We start from the raw sequence: 6,919 nt of genomic DNA, 5'->3' as shown, positions 1-6,919 counted from the left end.
GTTGGCGGTGTTCTCTGGAGAACTGTCCCTGGTCTACCTCTAGTGTCCAGGGTCCAGGAAACAAGAGAGTGTGGCGCATCTGGATCTCGGGTCTTCAGGGCCCTCCCTTGGCCCCGCCTCGTAGGCGTGATAGTTACCAAAGCCTCAATGGGGGTTGGAACTTCCAGACCAAAGCTGGAATGGCTACCCACTACACTGATGAGAATGTTTAGAATTAAATTCAACAGTAAAACAATGTTTATGCATAAACTGTTAAGTGGAAACACCAAAAGTTTACAGAAAAAAATACCTCACTAAATATAAGGTTGTAAACAGTAGCTACTTTATGAGCTTACAGAAAACCATAGATTTCAAGGTATGAGGCAAAAGTCTTAATGGCTGTCCATTCCGTTTTTTGGAAATGCCTGTAAGGCCTCTTCTGTTGTTACCTGATCATTCTCTTGATTTCTGTCACCTGCCCTACAAATCTCCCAACATCCTCTTCCCCTTCATTGTGATTAACATGTCTATTAGGTATGGCTCATCGAAAATTAGGCACAAGTTGCCTGACTCATCCTCTTCTGCCATTTCCCCCAGGCTTCTTGCTTTCAACCTCTTCCAAGTGGTGGTAGGGATTCTTCTTCACTTTGCTTGGAGGTCTTCCCTCCTTCATTTTCTTTTTCGTCATTCTCCACAGCAAGATCCCTTATGACTTGTTGCTCTTTGGGCATCATTATTCCTGGGCCCGCCCTTGCCTTCCCCTCCTCCCAGTGATGCTCACCACCAGGTACACTTTGAAGCTCGGCTCCTCAGACCCGCTCTGCTTCTGCTTTCCTTGCTCTCTGGGCCCATGTGCTCTGTGCCACCAGGAGCTGTGCCACCAGAAACAGGTGCCTCAGCCAGGGATGGCAGGCTGGAGAGAGTGAGCAAGGGCAAGTCCGGAGACCCAGAGCTGCCTGGTGATACTAATGGTCTAGGAAGCAGAGTAAGTCAGACTCAAAGCAAGACCAACCTCTAGCTCTCAAAGCCTACCTCCGCATCCCTACATGTACCAAATATACACCAAGTCTCAAGTTTCTACCACTTCCCAAAACAGTGTCACTATCTAGAGAGGGACCAAGTATTCAAACACATGAGTTCACAAGGGACATTTCATGCTCAAACCATAACAAAAAAAAAATCATACTACCATATAACCAAAGATGTGTGGACAGGTTATGCACAGAGAATAGCCAATGCTTTCTCTTCTTTTGACTTTTACTTAAGAGCTGCAACCTTAGCAGAGGATGTGACTTCATTAATACAGTGCTGGCCTAGAAGCCACAAAGCCCTGTGTTCTGTCTCCAGCGCTACATAAAGTGGGCATGGCAGAGCACACCTGTGTTCCCAGTACCTGAGAGCCAGAAGCAGGGAGATGAGGAGATCAAGGTTGTGGCCAGCCACATATCAAGTTAGAGGCCAGCCTGTGATACGTGAAACTCTACCTCAAAATGATGCTAAATAAAAGAGAGAGGGAGGTTGGTCCATAGCTTTCTATCTGTAATTGCAAAATGAAAAATCCCTGATCACTGAACGTTTTCCCAACTACAGTGAAATGTGGCCTGGATTCAGTTCATAGGCTACCAAAGGCTAACATGAAAGGGTGACCACTCTATTTAGTGTTTAGTAAAATCACTTGTTGTTTTGCCTAAGAAATACAATACAGAGGCTAGAGAAATGATTCCATGATTAAAAGCATTTACTGCTATTCCAGAAAGCCAACGTTTGGTTCCCACCACCCACCTCCAGTGGATCACAACCATTGGTAACTCCAGCTCCAGGAGATCTGACCTCACCCCCTGGTTTGTATTATCTTTTCAGTCACTGGGAAGCCCAACCAAATCTTTATCCCCAGTGTTTTAGGCTTGGAGCTGTGAATGGAGCTTGATCACCAAGAGGCCAGTGCAACTTTTGAGTCTCCAATGATGGGACCAATCAGACACTGGCACATATTAAGCAACCATGGCTCACACAAAACAAATGGGTCTTCATTACATTGCCTTTTATGCTGGAGAGGCATAGACACATTTTCTGTTTCTCATTGGGCCAACATGTTTCATATTGCTTATGTCACAGCAACTGTCTTGCTGGTAGCATGGCACTGTCTAGTCCACAGAATGAGGTAAGACTTACATCAATTCGGGCCAACTTTGTTGCTATTTTCTCATGGCCTTAGCATCTTTCTGCACCCATTACAAAACTTATGAAGGATAATGTCCTGAACTATGAATGAGTTGTCATTTTCCCATATCTTTGCTCTTAACTCTACTACCTCCCTCTGCTAATTACAAGCAGGTGAGTATAACACCTCAGGCCTCCTGACTCGGCAATTTAGCAGGATAGACATCAGAACTGAGGGCAGAAGGGGACTGAAAAGGGAGGTAGTCTAAATGCCCAGAGAAGTTCAAGGTATGGAAAGCCTTTGAGCCATCTGCTAAACAGGCAACCAAAATAAAATGAAATCGCTAAACCATATTGTCTAATTGGTTGTTTTGTGTCTTGGTCAGCGTGCCATGTTTTTAATTAGACCAACATGTGGTAAAAATAAGTGGTCCACCTGTTTTTTGTTATTCACAAAATAACTAATTTTTGTTCTATTTTTGCTTATTTATTGTAGTGTGTGTGTGTGTTTGTGTGTGTGTGTGCGCGTGCCGTAGCATATGTGTGGAGATCAGAAGACAACCCATGACAGTCAGTTCCCTCCCTCTACCGTGCAGGTCCTACAGATCAAACTCAGGCTCCACCTGCTGTATCAGCCCACTAACCCAGTGGTTCTCAAGGTGTGGGTCACGAGCTCTTTGGGGAGTCACATATCAGATATCCTCCATATCACATATTTACATCACAAGTCATAACAGTAGCAAAATTACAGTTATGAAGTAGTAATAAAATAATTTTATGGTTGGGGGGGTCACCACAACATGAGGAACTATATTAAAGGGTCACAGCATTAGGAAGATTAAGAAGCACTGAACTAGCCTTTCTACTTCAAATCTCATTATCTGGTCACATGCTCTGGGAGGGTCTTTATGTCAAATGTGTTGCTGATTAGTCAATAAATAAAACACTGATTGGCCATTGGCTAGGCAGGAAGTGTAGGCGGGACAAGGAGGAGAATAAAGCTGGGAAGTGGAAGGCTGAGTCAGAGAGACACTGTCAGCCGCCATGATGACAAACAGCATGTGAAGATGCCAGTAAGCCATGGGCCACGTGGCAAGGTATAGATTAATGGAAATGGATTAATTTAAGCTGTAAGAACAGTTAGCAAGAAGCCTGCCACGGCCATACAGTTTGTAAGCAATATAAGTCTCTGTGTTTACTTGGTTGGGTCTGAGGGGCTGTGGGGCTGGCAGGTGAGAGAGATTTGTCCTGACTGTGGGCCAGGCAGGAAATCTCTAGCTACAGGTCACATATTAGTATTCATTACAGGTAAATATGAGCAAAGTCAACCTCTCAGGCCTGGTAAGGAAGGAAAGTGGTCTGGAGGGTCAGGTTCACATGGGCTCATCTATGCTCTGAAGCAACACTCGAGGGCATGGCCACATTTCTCTAGGGCTTGGATAATGGGAATCCTAAGAGAAAGACCGTTAAACTCACAGAAATCCCTAGCCCCATGCCTAGCAAACTTGAGAAAGCAACAGGTGTCAGGATGATGCAACCTCAAGAATGTCAATATGAGCCTAGATATAAAAGGCCTTTACCCTCTTCTTAGCTTCATGGAAACTCCCAGATTCTTTGAAAAAAGAAGCAATCCAGCAAGGGAAGAAGGAAGAATTACTACCCATTGGATAAATTGGGAGACATAATTAAAGAAAATTTTAGAAGTGTCCATTCTTGCTCCTCCGAGTCAGTGGACTGAGGCTGTATACATTGGTGCATAACCCAACAGGAATGTTTTATCCCATACTGACTTCCTTTCCTCCCCTCACTCTGCCCTCTACAAATTCTATGGAAGGAATTCTAAGTAGGTCCTTGCTGCCTGGTTCTTGGTTAGATTCTGGAAATGCCCCCTAAATTAAATGATTTTTTTAAGTACCAACAGAGCATAAAACATACAAGTACAATATAGCTTATGAGTGTGAAGTAGAATTTACACTTGAACAATGTATATTTATGATGTCCCTCTCCTTCCTGCGTTGGAGAACAGGAGCACTCCTGTATACTTAATCAGAACACGTTTTAAATCACACCCATGCAACAGCCCTTGTGGCACTCTGTGATGGCCAAAGTATATAAAATATGATGAAGTTAAGGAGTTGCAGCTGAACCAACAATACATCCTCCTGGAAGGGGGACATTAAATAAATCTTCCCTGGTTTTTGATAGGCTATTAGTTCCTTGAGAGCTTCCATACATTCGGCTGCACTTTTTTTTCCTAACTGTAATGCTTTAAACAAACTTTCACAATCATAAATATAACATGGAAAAATGCAAAGACAAAGAATTAGCAATTAAATATGTCTCTGGTTGGGACTGGCCAATGAGAAGAGCCTTCCTCCAAAGGGAAGTAAAGGATTACATGAAAAGCCAGGCAAGGTGGAAATCCATTTCCATCTTTTTCATTTCTTTCTCCATTTGTATGGAGTGAAGGACTCATTTTCACTCTTGCCTAGAAGGGCAAAGGCAACACCTGATTAAGGCAGGATTATTTTCTTTCATCAGAAAAATATTTGTCTCCATCAAATGCATGAAGAAGAAATTCCACTCCAGCCTGAAGGCCAATTTAAGTTTTATTTTTTAAGTTATGGCTTGATTGTAATAATCTATAGTTCTATTTATATGATAATCTTTATGAGAATATATTGTACTGTAGTGTGTGTGTGTGTATGTGTGTGTGTGTGTATGCCTGTGCATGTATGTGTGTATATAAATGTATGGGTGGATGTGCTTGCCTGTACATGCACATATAGAAGACAAAAGTTGGCATCAGGTGTCTCCCTCTACCACTCTCCACAGTATTTTTTGAGGCAGGGTCTCTCACTGAATGTGGAGTGTGCTGTTGAGGCTGGGCTGGTTGGCTGGTGAGCCTCTGGAATCCACCTGTCTCTGCCCCCCAGCCTCTGGGTTTACAGGTATGCCTGGATGTTGACATGGTGCTGGAGAACCAGATCCAGGGCTTCATTCAGGCTTATACAGCAAATACTTTACTCTCTGAGCCATCTCCCCAGCCCTATTTGTATGATAGCCTTTTTATCCTGACCTTATTAAAACCTGGAATGGAAGAAGGTGGAAGCTTTGTAACTACAGAGGAGAGAGATGGGAGCCTGGCAAATGTAAATGATACAAGTTCATTCAAGATATTTTTCTTTCATGACATGTCACTAAAAATTTATTGAGCTAGATATATGACCAAAATAAAATGAAATTGCTACAGCGTATTGTCTAATCAGTTGTCTAGTGTCTCAGTCGAGTTCTTATAACATTTTCAATTACCCAAACACTGAGTAAAATAAGTGATCAAAAACTTACTTTATTAGTCGCAAAATTTTTTTATATCAACTCTCTGTTTTTACTCTTATCACCTGGTCACAGGTTAGGATTTATTACAATGAATATAAGTTAATAACCTGATATGAAATCCAGAAGAATTCAAAACATTAAAGATGCCCTACTGGGATTAGGGCAGAAATCATCCTGCTGGGATGAGGGGAGAGGAAGCCCCTGCTTGGAGCAAACTGAAAATATTAATAGAAAAACAGAATTCATAATAAACATTAACATAGATCACCCCAAAGCACGAACCAAATGCATAATGTGAAGTTCGAAGTAATGAAGATTGGACCCGTGGAGCTAGGTGGAATGGCGGGAACAGCATGAGGCTCCCCATGGACTGGGTGGAATGGTAGCAACAGCGTGAGGCTCCCCGTGGACTGGGTGGAATGACGGGAACAGCATGAAACTCAAAGTCCCAAGGAGCCCTTGCTCATAATGATACAACAGTGAGAAGATGCTGAAGCCTCTTCCAAGACAGGCATTGTCTAAAATTAGCTTTAAGCACAACTTATCAGCATTGGGAAGACAGCTCCGATCAGAACACCGGGAACTTGGAGGGCCAAACCTTACTATTCCAAAAGGACCTGCACGCTGTGAAAAGCTGGAAGAGCGCCGGTAAAAGTCTAAGCTCTTGAGGTGGGGAAAGGAACTCAGGACGGAGAGGAATGAGGCCTGGGGAGATGGCTTCAGTGGGTAAAGGTGCCTTAATGTGAAAGCATGAGAGCCTGAGTTCAAATCTCCAAAATCCACGTCTTTGAAACAAATATGGGCAAGACTGTGCTCCTCTCCAATCTCAGCATTGTTAGGGGATGGAGACAGGAGGGTTGCTGGGGCTAGCTGCTGATCTAGCTCCAGGTTCAGTGAGAGAACCTGTCTGACGGGACTAAGGTAGAGAGTGACAGAGCAGACACCTGATGTCTTCCTATGGCCTCTGCATGTCACCTGCATATACATATGTGTGTAGAACACCTGTATATAATGCATGCACATACACACTTATGCACACAAAGATGAAGGAGAGGAAAAGAAATGAATGTCAGGGATGGCGGAAAGAACATTAGCCTGGTACATCGAAAAGGGGAATTCTGGCCCTCACATCTCTAAGCTATCCTTAGGCCCTTACCACTGTAGATTTCCTGGTCCATACCATGGAAGCATGGTCCCATTGTGATGCTTTCCAACATGGACTTTGTAAGACACTACTCCTACCCCATTCCAACTACTTCAAGAAGCCTTTTCATAAGCATTGTGTGGTAAGAGCATTTGGGAAATGTTGCATGTTCTAACCTCTTCTGAAAGAGTCACAATGTGCATTATCACATCGTGAGTCTCATCCTAAAGTACTCTAGAGCAGGGCAGGCAAGATAGCTCAGCAGGTAAAGGTGCCTGCCACTAAGCCTGACAACCT

General features: G+C 43.4%; 1 pseudogene; it reads right to left on the bottom strand.

Moving 5' to 3' along the window:
* Positions 1 to 350: 350 nt before the first annotated feature.
* On the bottom strand, positions 351 to 713 carry LOC131925011 (protein BEX4-like; annotated as a pseudogene).
* Positions 714 to 6,919: the final 6,206 nt, after the last annotated feature.

Source organism: Peromyscus eremicus, chromosome 15, assembly GCF_949786415.1.
Source record: "Peromyscus eremicus chromosome 15, PerEre_H2_v1, whole genome shotgun sequence".
In the NCBI taxonomy this organism is placed as follows: Eukaryota; Metazoa; Chordata; class Mammalia; order Rodentia; family Cricetidae; genus Peromyscus; species Peromyscus eremicus.
The sequence above is the reverse complement of the archived record's forward strand: the minus strand, read 5'-3'. Positions and strand labels throughout refer to the sequence as shown.